Below are 19,194 nucleotides of genomic sequence, written 5' to 3'. Positions count from 1 at the left end.
AATCGCCTCAATTTGACAGCTCAGGGTAAAGCAGCTGTATTGAATAGTTGATGGAACCAGGGACTGTCCACACACATTGATTCTTAGATTGTCAATGGCTATACTGAGCCTGTCTGTTTTTTTTTTTTTTTTAGCCTGGGGTGCCTCTTTAACGATTGTTTTGTTGTGACAAATTGCCTCATTCATTCACAGTCAATTAGCTCCTGAGATGCCGTGCATGCTGGGTAATCCGGCACTCATAGTAATGTGTATATAATGCAGTTACGTCTCACACTAGTAAGAAGTCGCCAGCGTCAGCGCCGTAATCTTGTTTTGCATATTGAGGTTGCGGAGGGAAATCTAATTGCTTCTCATACAAAGCAAGAATCTGCTTCAGAGCTATTGACGCTTCTATTCATCAAGTGTTTGATTTTCAGCGCTCAATATATCATCCTGGCAGAAATGCTTTTCAGCCTGCTGCAGACCGGCTAAATCTGATTTATAATTTATGTTTTTGTTGCATCTTCTAATCCATGAACAGCATCTATTGTAACTGAAGAGATTAAAATTCATCTCCGTCCAATACTGACTCTTCACTTTTCATGGAACAATAAAAAAAAATATCACATCTGGTCACCTGCTGGACTTTGAAGTGTATCTACGGCCACAATTGTTTACTTTTTTTGGATAGAGTGGGAAAGGATGAATTTGGGGTTTTGAGTCACCAGAGCTACCCCCACACTGCCATAGTTCACTGCTCATTAAGGAATGCTCAAAGAGGTCAAAGAGGACTTTTACTTACCTGATCTCCGCTTCCCCGGAGATCTGCACTCACCTCTCTCCTCTCCACTGCAGCTCGTGGACTGTTCCGTGGCATGCTCACATATAATGCAGGTCTATGGGCCTTGTATTAGACCTGATGATGTCAGCAGATCACCAGAAGAGACTGTGGGTGCCAGTCTTGGAACCTGCAGGAGTGTGGATCAAGTCAGATTTTTCCTGGAGCTGAAGTTTAATCTGCTTATTTTTCCTTTCCCTGGTTCCTTCCTATCCATTAACATGTATGTTTTCATTACATACCTCATTTTAGGCCTAGTCATCATCACTGGGTCTCTGTGTTTCTGTATACAATGCAGACAGATCATGGCTGGTTGGAAAGGCCAGAAAGGTGCTGTAAATGGTTTCCTGAAAACATCACAACACCCTGCCTCAGTATTTTTTAAGAGCCTTCAGCCCCGATGCAAGCAGTGAGCTGCCTTTTTATAGGAGTTATGCAAATACCAAAAAACCCTGATGGTTGGGTGTCAGTCTGGAGGAGTGGGAGTTCCTAGGCAGGCTGCATTTGCTTGCAGACAACCCCAGGTAACACCCACATGCGATGCTGAGCCGCCATGATTAGAGACCTGAAATCCAATGAATGAAAGGGGCGGGCCATGGACAGTAAGACTGGGGGTTAAGGAGCTCTCTGTTTGTCCTGGTGACCACTATCACTGGCACAGGAAGTGATGGGAAAATCCAAAATTTTGAGGTGTCACCAGAACAAGAATAGGGGGGAAACTTCCAATGGGGACAACTGTGTAAAAGAGGATTTACCTGACTAGAGAGGTGTCCTTTCACTGCTATTTATAAACAATTTGCAGACTCATTCACTAAATGTTTGTTTTTTTGTTTTTCTCTTTTTTTCCACACCAAATGTAATTTCAGGTGAATACCGCTTTATGGCCACTAGATGGAGCTGAGGAGCATAGGAAATAAGTATTTATTTCCCATGTTTGTCAGCTCCATCTAGTGGTCAAAATTCAGTGTTACATAACATTACATTTAACTTGAAAAGTAAATACACTAAGAACATTTGGTTTTGCCTTCATTTGGACAGAACGAACATTCACAGAGATTGGCAGGGCAAATGTCTCTGTGAACTGTTTATAGAGAGACCCCTTTCTGTTGTGTCTACAGGACAGGAAGTGGACGGAAAAACCTTTTGAATGAGGCAAAAATGGCAAAATACAAAAACCAAACAAACCCTGAAAGGTGGTTTAAATTGGGGTCTGGTTATGATCATTGTCACACAATATTCACACAACCTTTATCCAGGAATTACACATTTTCCCAATTGAATTCAATTAAAAAAATATAAATCTTGGGTAAAGTTGAATGAATCTTGATATGACTCCGCTCATGCTATTGTTACTATACTGCCAAAAATTTGTGCTTTGAGTGGCCCTATTGGCCAGGGGTTCCACCGGCTGTTGAACACAGAGATTCTTTCATCCATGGCTGGATAGGAGAATCAATTGATTATTTTGGGGAGAAATGAACACACATCAAAGTCCATTTACACATGAATTTAAAAAAAACCTAGCGAGGACGTCACTTAAAGAACCCTTAAAAGATTGATTATTTTCATAAATATATTCCTATTAAACCCCTTATTAACCCTTAGTTGACCCTAATCAGCTCTAATTAACTCCTTCGTCCCTTTCTACCTCTAGCAATTTCTGTTTCTTTTGTTATTTCATTTTTTACTATTAATATTGTGTGTGTGTGTGTGTGCTTTTAATCATTTTGTTTGTTACTTTTTTTCAGTGCTGCATAACAAAATATTAGCAAAAATTAAAAGAAGGCTTTTTTTTGTATTTGCATTTGCAAATAACTTTGCCACACTTTGCACCAGAAACATAATTTTATTATTAAATGGGACAAAACAAATTACACTTTTTATTAACAGTAAAACTTCTGTTTTAAAAACTAACACGGTTCCAAACCACTGGCCACTGAACTGGCCAAAATTTGAGCTGTGAGGGGCACTGTTGGCTAGGGGTTCAAGCGGCTGTTGAACACAGTAGCCCACAGGGGAGATTCTTTCATCCATGGCTGGATAGGAGAATCAGTTGATTATTTTTGGGAGAGATTAACACATATCAAAGGCCATTTACATATTTATTAAAAAGCAAACACGATGACATCACTTAAAGAACCTGTACAAGATTGATTAGTTTCTTAAATAAATATATTTAACCCCTTATTAACCCTTAGTTAACCCTAATCAGCTCTAATTAACTCCTTCCTCCCTTCAGCAATTTCTCAGGTTTGTTTTCTATTTTTTACCATGAATTTACCATGAATTTTTTTTTTCTATTTTTTACCATGAATATTTATACATTTTTCTGTGTTTTCATTCATTTTCTTCACTTTTTTTCAGTGCTGCATAACAAAAAAATAACAAAAAAGGAAAAAAATACTTTTCTTTTTCTTTTTGCATCTGGAAATAACTTTGCCATACTTTGCACCAGAAACATAATTTTAGTAAAATGGTACAAAAACGGTACACTTTTTATTTGCCATAAAACTATTTTAAAAACTAACACGGTTCCAAACCACTGGCCAAAATTTGAGCTTTGAGTGGGCCCGGTTGGCCAGGGGTCTGTTGAATACAGTAGCCCGCAGGGGAGATCCTTTCATCCATGGCTAGAGAGGAGAATTGATTGTTTATTTTCGGAAGAAATCTAAAGGTGTATGTCTGGTTCACATCATAGCATTGCGCTATGGTGCGTCTCGCACACACTATTGCACAGCACAATGCACTGCATGCTTGGTGCTCTGGTTCATTTGAATGCACCCCAACTCACCCCCTAGCCGGCATACATTGCAGGACAGTGGTACACAATAATGTGTGTTGTAGAGAAAAATAACCACTTCATGCACTACTTTTGTTTACTACAATGCACAGTATTGCGGTACTACTGCACAGCAATGCATCATGCCTGCCAGGTTGGGGTGCATTCAAATGAATAGCAACGCAAGGAACCAACGCACCTAGCATATGGCGCATTGTGCCTTGTGATAGCGTGCACTGAACACACAGGTACCGTGCCTTTAATGCAAGTACAACGTGAAGCGGCTCTTACTGACTGCTCAGCAACACTGGAGCCGGTAAAGACTTGCAGTGTTATCGCCAGTCTACAGCGCCATCTAGTGGCTGTTTGCTGTCTTAAAGAACATGAAAACATCTAATGTAACACAAATCCCATGTAAGTGATGTAATTCTCATATATGTATTAAAACTATTCAAGTTGAACTCCGGGCACTTGTAAATACACAGATGAAATACATACACGGGAATTGTTTTCCTGCCAAAGCGTTGTATTTCTGTCCATCAAGTCCTGAGATTTACACAGTTCTGCCACACAGCACAGTCCTGGCTTGCAAGGCAGAAGACCTGGATTCTCTCTGCTGCACTTACAAGTTTTGTCCCTTCCCCAGTCTGTGACTGGACAGGAGGAGCAGCAGACTGGTGAGTTTATCTGCCACTCTGCTCTCACCGCCTATCAGCTTTGCCATTTGCTGGCACATAAACACTGCAGTACAACTGATTGGCTCCTTGTGCTGTTTCTCTGAATATTAGGTCCAATTGAAAGGTGCTTCCATAACCCCTGGGTGCCATTTAAAGCCTGATGTGCCCTTAAAGGAGAACTATGAGGTGAGTGCTTTTCACTCACCTCATAGTTCTAGCCGACCTGTGACAATGAGACTATCACAGGTCGGCTCAGTAGATCGGGAGGTGAGCGAACACATACCAGGTTCGCTCACCTCTCGATCCTGTCCCGGCTCTCTGCCGTGACAGGGGAGGGGCTGGATTCCCCCCTCCGATCTGCCAGCGCTGACTGGCGGAACGGACGGGGGAGGGGGCGGGTACAGCTGGCTCTGCTTCTAGATAGGCAGATCCAGCTGTCAGTCATGCAGCTGGGCAGATCTCGGCACAATTGTCGCTGTATACTGAGCCTAGGGTGACGGGAGGACGCTAGTTTGTGTCCTCCCGTTACCCTAAGGAGAACTATGGGGAAAAGCCTTAACCCCATAGTTCTCCTTTAAATGCCAACAAATGGTACCTTTAAGTGGACCTAGTACTACAAGTAAAGTCCCTTTATTTACTAAAGCCTGTCATTATTTTGTCATAACGCTGCATTACAGAAAAAAACAAAAACCTGTAGGATAAAAGTTAGATGGGGCAAAACCTGCAAACTGTAGTAGTTCAGAGTTCATGGGGGGGAGGGGAGGGCTTTGGCCATTGACATTGGTAGAAGGCTTTGGTGGAGCACGGAGAGGGTGAGGTCCTATACAGCAGAGCTTAGCCTGGGGAAGGAAAAGCAGAACAGGGATCCAATCAGTTGAGCTGCAGTGCTTATTTGCTATCAAAGATCATCACAATAGAAGGAGAGAGCAGAGTGACAGAGAGATGAGCTCATCAGCCTCTTACTTCGCCTTTTACTGCCCAGTCTCCGGCTGGGGTAAGGACAGGACTTTTAAGTGTTATTGAACTGCAGCAGAGAAAAATCAGGCCCCTGTCCTGCCAAATAGAGATGTCCTGTGTAACAGAGCTGTGTAAATCTCAGCACGAGATAAGCAAAACGACAAATCCTTTGGCAGATAAAACAGCTCCCATATACAGTATGGGGTCTATTCATGAAGCAGCCGAAGGATCTAGCCGTAGCTTCGGCTGATCCTTCGGCTAGCTTCGGCCCCAGGACCCCTTCGGTTCAGTAGAACCAAAGGGCTGCTGTACGGACTATTCCCTATAGCCCGTACAGCTCCCGAAGTTGGCCGAGTGGCTCAGTCGAGCCGAAGGCATACAGCTCGGCTCGACTGAGCTGCGCTGAAAGCCGAAGCTGGCCGAATGGCTGGCCATTGGCCGGCCGACAGCCTGCTTCTGACAGCTGGGCGGAGCCAGCCGTCATCTCACGGCTGGCTCTGGCCACTTGCAGAGAGATCAGCGTCCCTGGTTACCAGGTAACCAGGGACACTGATCTCCAGACAGCCCAACTCTCCCGGGCGCTCCGGGAGTCTCCCGCTCCCAGCCGCCCAAGAGAGAAACACTTTTTCCAAGAAAGGTTTACTCTGCTCGATCGAGCAGAGTAAAACTTTCCCTGCCTTTTCTTTTTTTTTATTCTAACATGGAGCCTTTGGCTGCCGTCAGAATAATAAAAACAAATTTCATAATAGGAATGCATTGCTAGATTCCTATTGGCTATTTCAATTTGCAATAGCCAATAGCAAATTAGCTATTGCACCCGCTCACTGCTGCTGTCAATCAGCAGAGGGGGCCTGCAGTTCTCCATCAGGTCCACTCTAGTGATTGACAGCAGCAGAGGGCGGGTGCAATAGCTAGTTTTCTATTGGCTATTGCAAATTGAAATAGCCAATAGGAATCTAGCAATGCATTCCTATGGCGAAAGGAGCAATTTAACAAGAGAAGTCCCAAAACCTCAGATGTGTTTGTACATTGATTACAAAATGTTTCCCTGAGTTTTACACAGGAGATACAACGTATGTTTATATTTATGACTCAGCGTGCAGCCTGCAATGCCGATCAGAATTTTAATGTCTTCACAAAAATGGTTCTGTCATGCTAATTTCTATCTGGGCCAACCCAACTTGCTCTTCTCTTAAAGAAGATGTAAACCCAACTGGATGATGTTTGATTCGCACCAGCTATTATGAACAACTGCCATTCTTTTTTATTCATAAACTCCTTTTTTTTTAATCTTTTTTTGTACTGCTGATCTCCTGCGGCCACTTCCTGTCTACATGCACTCACTCCAGTGTCAGGTGCACAACATTGTGCCTTCCGGTGGAACATGCTCGTGCGATGTGTGCCAGTACTGCCATATGCAGTCTCCACCAGGAGCGTATGTGATAAAACAGGAGTGCAATTAAGAGACAGTTGTCACTCCATAACAGGAAGTGCTGGAACAGACACATCCATGTCAGGATCATCAGATATTTTTTAAATAAAAGCTGCAGATTTAAAAAGATTGAACATTTTTAAAATTACATTAAATGCTGAAGCTTTTTATTAGTTCTTAGTGATTGGGTTTACATATACTCTAATGTTAAACTAATAATTTGCAAAGATTATTTATTCTGGTGTACCTAAGTGTAATGCTGGAGTAATATCTATTATTATTTATTCTGGTGTGCCTAAGTGTAATGCTGGATTAAAATCTATTATTATTATTATTATTTATTCTGGTGTGCCTAAGTGTAATGTTAGATTAATATCTATTATTATTATTATTTATTCTGGTGTGCCTAAGTGTAATGCTGGATTAAAATCTATTATTATTATTATTATTTATTCTGGTGTGCCTAAGTGTAATGTTAGATTAATATCTATTATTATTAATAATAATTATAATTCTGGTGTGTCTAAGAGCTGTCTGCATTTGATGATTTCATGAACACTTTGTTTCAATTATGTGTTTAACACACTGACATAGGACGTTTGCACTTTATTAGTCACTTTTGAGACTTTTTTTTTTATAGACAATCACCTTTGATTTACACAAACAGTTGATAAGAAGATTGAATTTGAAATTTTTTTTCACAATAGTATTGTTCACTATAATATTTGTTTTTTTCACATATTATTTGTTTACTGTGTTGGGTGATAGCGCCGCTTCACATATTTGAATGATATTAATGCAGGCTCATGCAGCCAATTTAAGTGAGCAGCTGTAAGGAGGAACGCCCAGTTTTTGTTAAGAGTTAAGGTGCCCATACACTGTACGATTATCGTGTGAGAATCGCGGGAAATCCCACGATCGTACCATAATCGCAAAGTGTATGGAAGGCGTGTGACCGTTTCTACTGTACGTTCGCACGTCTTCCATTGAACAAGCAGGCTGAACTAAATAATAATTTTAAAAAATTGTTTTTTTAAAACAAAAACAGTCCGGAACGCATCAAAAACGCAGCAAGAACGCAGCAATAACACAGCACAACCCATTGCACTGCGTGTGCAGAAACACATGCAGTTCTGCTCTGCATTTGGTGTGAACAAGGCCTTGTTTTGCAGTCCGCATCACGACCTGGGCGTCTTTGGAGGGGGAGATGTTGCATATGGAAAAAGATGTCAGCGTGGGAGGAAAAAGATAGAAGGTAGCATTTTCAGGGGAGTGTAAATTAGAAAAGGGGAACATTGAGCATGCAATTGAGAGGAACACAAGGGCGACCCTGGGATGGGGGGGTCGGAGGAGAAGATTGCTCGTTCTATCAGATGTTCAGGAGGGATAGGCAGGAAACTGTCCCACTGCCAGGTAATTTGCTGCCGGTCCCTCTAGATGAACAATTAGGACTCTTTACTAAGACAAGCTGTAAATCATATTCTGGATTTGGCGTTTTTCAGTGAAAGGAGCAATTTAACAAGAGAAGTCCCAAAACCTCAGATGTGTTTGTACATTGATTACAAAATGTTTCCCTGAGTTTTACACAGGAGATACAACGTATGTTTATATTTATGACTCAGCGTGCAGCCTGCTCTTGCAGTCATCGGAAGCCTGTACGTTTATTTTTATTACTTTACAACCCTCGCAAGACAAAAGTCTTGCGGGGGTTGTAAAGTGTATGTGCACCATAATCGAGCGCAGAAGTCTTTATAGAAAAAAATTGAATATCTATTATTATTATTAATTATTATCTGGTGTGCCTAAGTGTAATGCTAAATGAATATCCATTATTTATTATGGTGTGCCTAAGTGTAATGCTGGAGTAATATCTATTATTATTATTATTTATTCTGGTATGCTTAAGTATAATGCTAAGTTAAAATCTGTTATTATTACTATTATTATTCATATCAGGTTATAAATTAGCTCAGTGATGTACAGCCTCTTGACAAGCTTTCAAAATTTGGAAGACTGAGAGTATGCTGTTGAGTCTAACATTTTTGTATTATGTTAAGGGCAGGTTAACGATTTCATAAAAATGAAAAGATGAACTACATCACAATATCCTCCTCACCACCAAAGCCCCCTTCCCCCCCCCCCGCCCCCATTGCACTTTTCCACCACCATACCACCATTCGATGGCAATGCTGAGTGACCACTGGTCAGTGTGGCCCCAGGGATGCGCTGACCAATAAGTAGCTCTTCTTTCTTCCAGGACAGGGAGGTTTAAATCACATAAATATTCAGTTTCCTTGTCATTGCAAATACATTTTAAAATGCACAGTGGCAGGAAACTGGAGATCTCACCAAGATCTGATCATTGAATTAAGAGTCTAAGCACCAAGCACTACGCCGAGCTACTGTACAAATCTGTGCTCATACGTCATTACATGTTACCACATAATGGGGGACAGGTAATGACGAATCAGAACCCAGGTAAAGTGGGTTACTTGGAGTTCTACGCAAAATACATTGGCTTATGTTTGTGCTCAGTACATTTTGCTAAAAACGCAATAATACATTTTTATATTTGGTGTGGAGCTCCTTCCTCCCAGTCACTTACATCCCATTTGAGGCATCTTTGGATCTAATGGGCTGCTTGTATAAGGCAGCCTATTGTCTTATACAAGCTAAGTACTGACTGGAATTAGCACCGCTTTTGGTAGTCATGTGAGGTCAGTACAAAGTATTGTGGAGGCTGCCATGGCTGACCACTCCTTCAAATTATATTAATTACCTGGCTAGGATGCTAATCCAATGGCTTCAATAAATCCTCGGTCAAGGCAGATCAAGAGTTCTCAATTCTGACGTTCCAAACTGCATTCCTGCGGGTCAAGAACTCAATAGCTCCTGTCTACATTGGCCTTGTATGTGTGTACCATAGGGACCTTAGATTGTAAGCTCCTTGAGGGCAGGGACTGATGTGAATGTGCAGTATGTAAAGCTCTGTGTAAATTGTTGGCGCTATATAAATACCTGTAATAAATAAATGACTGTGGGGTGCATTTTGATAATCGGCCACTAGGTGGCAGAATTAACCTTAGTTTTTCATTGCAATGAAAGTAGTTGAGATTTTGCACACCATGTTACATCCAATATAAAGCACAAACGCCATTGTTGCCAACTGCTCCTAATTTCCAGGGACAGTCCCAAATGTTAATCCTGGAAATATATGAATTTTTTCCTGAGTCAATTCTTTGGCCAGATTTCTGTTTTTTACTATACAATTCCTATCCGCATTCAATTTCTATTATCTGTGAATGTTAATCATTACTTTTTAGGAAAATACGGATACAAAAAGAGGATCCAGAGATATGAAGAACAGATGTCCAAATTTAAAAAAACATCCATATTTTAGTTTTATAAGAAATGTCATGGAGTATATAGTCCTCCAAGGAAGTACTATGCATTATTATGTTATTATGCAGGATTTCTATAGCGCCAACAGTTTGTGCAGCACTTTACAACATATGGGAAGACAGTACAGTTACAATACAATACCATAGAAAATTATTAGAAGGATCCTGCCCAAGAGAACGTACACTCTACAAGGAGGGGTAAGTGATACAGAAGATAATATCTGTGAGGGCTGAGCTGATTGAAGGAGTAAATGTACAGTTTTTAAGGAGGACAGGGAATAGACTTCCCTGAAGAGATGAGTTTTCAGGGATTTCCTAAAGGCAGACGGATTAGCCGGATAGGTTGTGGTAGAGAGTTCCAGAAAATGGGAGAGGCTCTGGAGAAGTCTTGGAGGTGATGAGAGAGCTAGAGAGCAGGAGGTCTTGCGAGGAGCAGAGAGGATGGGAGAGGCTCTGGAGAGGTCCTGGAGGCGGGCATGGGAGGAGGTGATGAAAAAGCTAGAGAGCAGGAGGTCTTGAGAGGAGCAAAGAGGATGGGAGAGCCTCAGGAGAAGCCCTGGAGGCGAGCATGGGAGGAGGTGATGAGAAAGGTAGAGAGCAGGAGGTCCTGAGAGGAGCAGAGGGGATGGTTTGGGTGATATCTTGAGATGAGGTTGGAGATGTAGCCGGGGCAGAGTTGTCATAAGCATAGCATAAGAATGCTGAATATTGTAATTATTTTAAAGTACTGGTAATCATGACGCTTAAACAATGCATACCCTGGAATGTCCTGAGAACCCCCTAGTAGTCTGTGCCCCAAATTAGATGTGATCTGTATATTCTTGCAGGAGTAAAATAGGAAAACTGCATTCCATAGGCACAGCTCTGCTTATTGTTTCTACGTGGCAACAAGACAGAATATCTGAAGTTGTAAAGACACTATCACTTCCCTCCCAAACAAGGAATACTCCACAGAGAACCTTTATATCCTCTAATTATCCAGAGAGCTCTATATTTTCTGAAGCTGGCCACAGACCTTACAACCATCGCAAGACTTTTGTCTTGCGATGGTTGTAAGGTAATTAAAAAAACGTACGATCTGCCCATCTTGGACAGGCAGATCGTACTTGCGATGATCGCAAGCCACGCCCCTCTGAGGTGAGGGCTTCCGATGACTGCAATGCTAAACGGGCAGTATCGCAAGGTGTGTGGGCACCTTTATTCAGCAGAGACCCTCATACCCTCAACAACAATCTGCTGTAATTTTAAATAACACTCAAAGAAACCTTCATCTTAGGCACTGCTGTAGGTGACAGTAATAAAACAATCAAGGCACCTAGCCTGAAACTGCAGTTTGACCATAACTCCTTGCCAGTGGCCCTTTAAAAGTCCTTTAATGGATCTTTTGGTAACTTTACAAGTCTCCATAAATAAATGACTGACATGTCACAATATACAGCAATAGTATAACCTAGTATAATAGTATAACCTCCCATCTTATAGGGAGACCCTCAAGTTTTTCGCATCTGATGGCCCCAGTGGCCGCTAGAACCTTGGCTGATCTGATGCTCTTAGTATTGTGGCCTATAGCTCCAGAGGATGCAAGGGAGTATCCACTTTCACTTACATATGTTTGTCCAAAGCCCTAAAATCTGGGACATAGTCCTTAATATACCTGAAATCAGCTGTTATACTGGCTTATGTTTTGAAAGGGGTACAAATCAAGTCCTTCCAGTGACTCCAGGAGGAATATTTTCTTCCATTGCCTTCAGCTCAGTTTGGGAATCTCGCTAATCATATCCCTGATAATCTCATCTAAACCACTGATACTTCTCTTCAAACCCATTGGACTAAGGTGCTGGTTTTCTCCAAAAAGTCTACATGGGAGGTAGAGGTTGGCCCTGTGGATGATGAGGGATAGGAAGAGGTTCTGGCTAACAATAGATAGGTGTTCCTTATCATACTTACCTTACACCAATTAGGCTCACTATATACAAACAAGCGTATTATCCCAAGTGTCAGAGAGACAGTGATATTTCTGCATGATGTGATGGGATCCATGTTGACACTTGACCCTAAAAAGTACCTGCTAGATCTACTTGCACCCCTAGAACTGGATCAATATATGACTACTTGTATGAAAACTGTGGATACGGGCCTAGTCACCAATGCTACAACAACAGAAAATAGAGACCAAGAAGTTTCTACCGTATAAGAAGTTGGTTTATGAACACAGGGGTGGTCCTAAAACAATTCTAAAAAATTGGGGCACGTGGCAGGCTGGTCCAGCCACTTTATGAGGAGGATATGTAGCCCCGATGTACCTTTTTAACTACACTGGGTGTCCAGGTCACTGGGCACATCTTTAACCATAGCCCCAAATCTGATTGTCCCCTCTCCCCAATTGTGTAAACCCCGTACTGTCTTCAGGACTTGCACAGGGCGGCACACTGGGTCCTTAATGGAACTGTTTTAGCCATAGGTAATGCACGACAGGCCTCATGTTGTTTGTACAGTTTGTAAATTGGTCCTTGAATGGAATCTGATTTGCACCTGTCTTTGCTCCTTGATGAGCCAAAAAGTGAACTGTAATATGCTGGTCTTCAATTACATGATGCTGTGCCAATAGTCTTTACATATGATTATCCTTTACATCAGAGGTAGGCAAACTCCAGCTGTGGATGTCAGAGTCCTGCAATGCCTATTGGGATTTGTAGTTGCACCACATCTGGAGGGCTGTAATTTGCAACCCCTGCTGTACATGTATGTATGATGTGGGTCACTGTTCTCTGTGTATTACCTTTGACATCCTCATGCACCATCAATGCATTATACACACTTTATGTACTGGCTCCTTTATATATTTTACTAAACTTACCTTCTTTGATAAGAAGCCCAAATCCAGTGACTATGTCCAAGCTGAGATATATGCTTCTGCCTGCTGCAGGCAGGAGGAACCATCTCCTAAGACTTTCCTTTCCTGTGATCACAGTGCAACATTGTAACTTTGTAGCAAGTCAAGAGGCTGCCGTAGGGGCGGGGCCAGATTTCCCACAAGGCCAACTAAGGCCCGGCCTCGGGGCAGCAGGTGTGTGGAATTCCTATCTCCTGACGCCCGGGACATGCAGTAGTGGCGGGTAGTTGTTTTCTACATTTAGCCCTGATTTGGGCAAGCAGAACTGTCAGACATACGTGAACGCCACCAGGATTTACATGATTGTCATCTCTGAGCCAGCATCCCAGTCCAGGAAGTAGATGGTGACCTGGATGATTCCTGAACAAAGATCCTTCTAGAAAGAAAGGCAAATAAAGACATTGTCAGGGAGAGACTGTGATAATCTGATGATAGATCCACTTTGATAAAGTATCACTGTTCCTTTCTGCAGCACCTAAAACATTTGAAGTGACGGCGATGAACGGGTAACCCTGAGGGAACGCTTGCTGGAAGGATAATAGTGGAAGAATTACCATTGCCTTTTTAATATATTGAATCAGTTTAACTGCAACTGCTCGCTGCAGCACTAATACGTTAACGATATTACATTTTAAGCTGCGGCTGGAGGTTTTATAGCGCCGTCCTCTCTGCTCCGTGCCAAGAATATTACCGTCCCTGAATAAACACAAGATATGTAACAGGAAAAGAAGGAATAATCTCCATTCTTTTTTTTGCTTCTCGAGCCGGGAATCTCTGCAGCATTGTTCACAAGTGGAAAATCTATTACCGTGTAATGGTTGGTGTGCCCCGGCACGTGGAAATCATCACGAAGAATACGATTCCATTGGAGAAAAGGTTATTATTTATGATTATCCTATTACAGTTTTATTTTATCCTATACGTTATGAATGACTCCGGCTCGCACTATTCAATGGCTGATATCATCTCACGGGTGTACTCTTACCCACTGAGCTCAGTTTAAAGGGAGATGACCCATTTTATTTCCTTTTACCCAAAAGTATTTGTTTTTCTAAACAGTTTTTATGTTTCTACTGTTCCAAAGTTTTATGAGCATATTATATTACAGATAAATCTGATCATTTACACAGCTCTTTACATACTGCACATTCACATCAGTCCCTGTGCTCAGGGAGCTTACAATCTACGGTCCCTATTGCGCACACATACAGGGCCAATTTAGAAAGGAGCCGGTGAACCTACCAGCATGTCTTTGGAGTGTGGGAGGAAACTAGTGTACCCGGAGGAAACCCACACAAGCACAGGGAGAACATGCAAACTCCATGCAGATTGTGACCTTGTAAGAATACACATTACTGTGTTTATAGCAACAACTTCTGCAGTATACAATTCCGGTCACTAGATGGCAGTGGCACGTCCTTACACGCTGCCCGGTTTCCCGATTGGCCGGGAAACGGCTCCATGCTCTCTTGTCACTTGTGATGAGAGAGCATGGAGCTGACTTCACGGCTAATCAGGAAGCCGGGCGCCGTGTAATGACGCAGCGCCCGGCATTCTGATTGGCCGGGAAGCTGGCCTCATCCTCCCTCGTCCTTGTGAGGTAAGGTTACCTTACCTTAGTATGTCCAGCCTGTCACCCCCGGGGCCTCTCCAGCCAGAACGCAGCCTTCCTCCGGTACCCAGCCTGAGCCGCCTGGGTACTGGAGGAAGGCCGCGTTCTGGCTGGGAGAGGCCCCGGCGGTGACAGGCTGGACATACCAAGGTAAGAGGATACTTTCTTGTTAATCGGGAAGCCGGGTGGCGAGTCTTTACACGCCACCTGGCTTCTTGAATGGGACTTCCGTTACTCGGTAATTGGTATCGGCAAGTACCAAAAAGAGATTATCGGTACTCGGTACCAAAATACCGGTATCGGTGCATCCCTAGTATCTATGGTATATACTCTGTTGTATTGTAATAAGGTAGAAAATAAAGCTGTGGCTTCCTTCCTGTTTTCAAGCCATGTGCAGCATGCATATCAGACTGCGTGCTTGTGTTTCTCTGTGAACCTGTGCAAGAGGTTCCAACAGACATGACCGGGATTCAAACCATTGACCCCAAATGCAGCTGCAAGGCAGAAGTGTTGACCACTGAGCCACTGCGCCGGATGCGATATCCTTTAATTCAGGAAGCATTGGGACTGCACTGGATGTTTTTCCCAGCACAGCTGCAATGGAAGGCAAGGCAATTTGCCTCGTGTCAGATGGGCTCGGTTCACATCACGATGTCGCGGTGGTGTGTGCTTAAAAAAGTGCGGCATGCGTTACTTTTTTTCCACGCAGCGTGCCGCAGTACAACTGCATTGCAACAACACTGTGCCCATGGAACTTAACGAAATGTCACAACTCATTTTAAGAGGTAATATTTGGGTTTGCAAAGACATTTAATGAATGGATTTATATTTTTTGTGGCTATTGAAGAATTGATTTAAATGTATGTTTTACTACTCAAAATGTAAAAAAAATTAAAACGTTTACACACACTTGAATAAAAAAATCTAAATTTATACATCAATGGTAGATGGGCATTTGACTTCATTGTGTGTTTTTTACTCACTGGCTCTGTCAGCCAATCCCCGAGCTACTATACGCCATTCTGTAGCCTCCTGGTGACCCAAGGTGTCCTCATCTTACCACGATTAACCATCACACGTCCCCCTCTTCTATCACCCCTTACCCCCCACAGCCATCTCCATTTTTCTTGTTGGTTAAACTTGAACATTAGAATATAATTTGCTCGCGGAGCGCACAAGCTCTGTTACAGAGGGCCAGACTCGCCGTGAAAGCAATACCTCACACGAGACCTTTCATGGTGTTAGAATGTCAAATGACTTGGATGGGGGATTAAAGGTAAACAAGCCTAGAAAAGTACCATTCCCGAAGTGTGTCAAGGGAAGCCGCAGCGGCGGATTGTGCTGAATTTGCACTTTTTTCTTCTATTTAATAGGAAAAATGATGAAAGCGAAGTACGAGCTGCCCCAATATTGGCAGGCAACGCTCCCATTAGAAGCTCACAGGCCGAGAAAAATGAGAGAACCAAAGCTGATAAAATTATCAACTGAAATAAACCTGTCAGCAGGGAAATCCAGAAGCTGACCACGCTGGCTGACATGTTGAGTATTTAGATCATGTGTCAGAATTCAGAACTCCTGATGGGGCATGTTTGTTCCGGGCCACAAAAGGGAGTCAGGCATCTAGCATTTTGCAGAATGCTAACCACCATGTTTGTGTCGTGAAATACTTTTTTTTTACAGTTGCGTATTCAGTAAAATAAATATTGGTTCCAATTGCAGCCAATATAAATACTTAACCCTTACTTTACATTACCTTTCCATAATCCTCTGTACTCCCTGGAAGGATTCGGGCAGCACTGTGATCCAATCCGGCTCTACTGCATTGCACGTTGTTCATAAAGAAGAACTCCAGGTAAAGAAAAAACTTGTAAAGAAAAGAAGAATCCAGGTAAGGAAAAGATTTCCCCTTTCTCTTTATTGTACAGATTATATATTTGTTCTCTGATTGATGGAGCCATATGCTGGATAATGTGAGCTACCACCTGGTGCCTTTTGGCACCTTTTGCTGTCAGCCTTTTGTTCTTGGGTTATGGGTTCCCTTTTGTATATTTCTTGTCAATAAATAATAAAAAATAATAAAATAAAAAAAAAGGAAGAACTATGGGTAAAGAAAAAAAAAAGGAACACTTGAAGTGCTCTTTTTCCCTAGAGGGGCTCAAATAAAACAGATATACTCTACTGATCCCTGGTCCCGGGTGGTCAGTGTTCACCTCCCTCCTCCTCCGCTCCGGCTATAGAAAGTCTCTTGGCGTCCTCATATCTAATGCTGGTCAATGCACCTGTATTAGACATGATGACATCAGTGGACCTTAAACTGCCAGAGTCCAGGGGCGAAGAAGCTGTGGGGACCAGTCTAGCAGCCTGGTTGGAGCTAGCAGGGCCGAGGATCAGATGAGTAACACAGCTTTTTTTTAGCCCTCTAGACAAAATGAACACTTAACCCTTGCAGTGCATGGCTAGCTTTCTTTTTCAGGTCAAATGCAACGTGATGTATTACTGAATTATGGCCACTAGAAGTTGAGGAGCATAGGAAATAAGCATTTATTTTCTATGCTCCTCAGTTCCATCTAGTGGACATATTGCAGTATTACATCACTTTTGAGCTGAAAAGAAAAGTATTTATTTCCTGGGGTTACTCAGCACCATCTACCGTGTTTCCCCGAAAATAAGACACTGTCTTATATTTTTTTGACCTCAAAAAAACACACTAGGTCTTATTTTCGGGGGGAGGTCCTTATTTTAATTTTTTATGTACAACAATACACACTTATTTATGTACAACAGTCTACATGTATTAATGTACACAAATATGGTGATCAGTGGTGCCGTACCTTTCCAAGAGCAATTTGCTAACCAATCGCTGGCCAGAATGAGCGAAGCGCACTTTCACTATCGATTCCTCACAGGCGGAGTGCATTTGGTATCACTCCGCCTGTGACAGGAGTTGGCATTGGCTTATGCGGCTCTGCTCCCTCCAGTGCCGCCTTGCTTCCTCTATAGCTGGCTTAGTTGGCACCGCTGAATTGTCTCCCGCGACTCTTCAAGCTCCATCTTATGCCACCACCGGCCCTGGAAATGGTCACAACTAGGTCTTATTTTCGGGGTAGGTCTTATATTTTAGCAATTCCCAAAAATAGTACTAGGTCTTATTTTCGGGGTAGGTCTTATTTTCGGGGAAACAGGGTAGTAGCCATATTACAGTATTACATTACATTTGATCTGGAAAGAAAAAATTATTTATTTCCTAAGCTCCTCAGCTCCATCCAGTGGCCATATTATCGTATTACATTACATTTGACGTAAAAAGAAAAGTATTTCCTAAACTCCTCAGCTCCATCCAGTGGCAATATTACCGTATTACAATGCATTTGACCTGAAAAGAAAAGTATTTATTTCCTGGGGTTCCTCAGCTCCATCTAGTGGCTATAGTACAGTATTACATCGTGTTTGACCTGAAAAGAAAAGAATTTATTTCATAAGCTCCTTGACTCCATCTAGTGGCCATAATCTGATATTACACCCAACTACATTTGACCTGAAAAGAAAATATACTAATTGTTTTTTTGCCTTTATTCACACAGAACGAACGTTCACAGAAATCAGCATGGTGAAGGGCTCTGTGAATTGTTTATAAAAACACTCCAAAGTCTATTAATCACTCTGTAAACTTCTTAAACTGTGAGTACAACCTTTTGAATGTGGTAACCATTGTTTGAACAGACCAAATAACTGGAAAAGGGACAGGTGAGTATAAACCGGGAATGGGCAATTCTGGCCCTCCAGCTGTTGTGGAACTACAAGTCCTATGAGGCACTGCAAGACTGACAGTTACAGGCATGACTCCTAGAGGCAGAGACATGATGGGATTTGGTATAAACCTTTTTTTACAGGTCAATATTTCTGACTTTATTTAAAAAGTTCAACAACAGACCTCCTTACCAAAAATGTACGCAGCACTCTACCGATCCTAAAAATTCCTCCCCCTTTCACTTTTGGAACCGGCACGAAAACGTTCAGCCCGCTAATATTTCTGCCCTGTTGGAGCACCCGGTGGGATGTAACCTCATTTGTTTCGTGAAGGTCATTATGAGAACTGATCCCTCCCCAACAGGAAAACGACCCAGAAAATGTGCCGGGATTCCTTTTTGAGCACAGATCCGGACAGAACAACTGACATGACAGCAGTTGGTATAGATCAGCCATTAGCATCGTCGAGCGGTCACCAGCGGGGGGGATTACCATTACAAAGACACGTCAGCTGGTATCACACAGGCCCTTCGGTTAAGTGTATTTTGTAATTTAGTAGCATATCAGATGTAAAAAAAAAAAAACATCCTCCTGTGTGCGGATCCCTCGCTGACATAGCTATCAGGAGGATTAGATTCTGAAAGGGTATTTTGCACCTCATTGTAAAACCACTAAACCGGAGTCATTATCCACCGCAGACTGATGTCTTTACCATCTGAGCGGAATGAAACGTCTTCAGCAAATACGTTTTCAAGGCCCGATATTTCCCCACGAGGTTTCATTTTCTGGCTCGCAGACACAGGCCCGTCCGTCCTTTTTCCTCTGTCCGTGGATCCCTACCGTTCCTAAAGAGCGTTAAATAGGATACGGCACATTAAC

Source organism: Nanorana parkeri, unplaced genomic scaffold (genome assembly GCF_000935625.1).
Source record: "Nanorana parkeri isolate BGI_ZX_2015 unplaced genomic scaffold, ASM93562v1 scaffold43, whole genome shotgun sequence".
Classification (NCBI taxonomy): domain Eukaryota; kingdom Metazoa; phylum Chordata; class Amphibia; order Anura; family Dicroglossidae; genus Nanorana; species Nanorana parkeri.
This window is presented reverse-complemented; position numbering follows the sequence as displayed.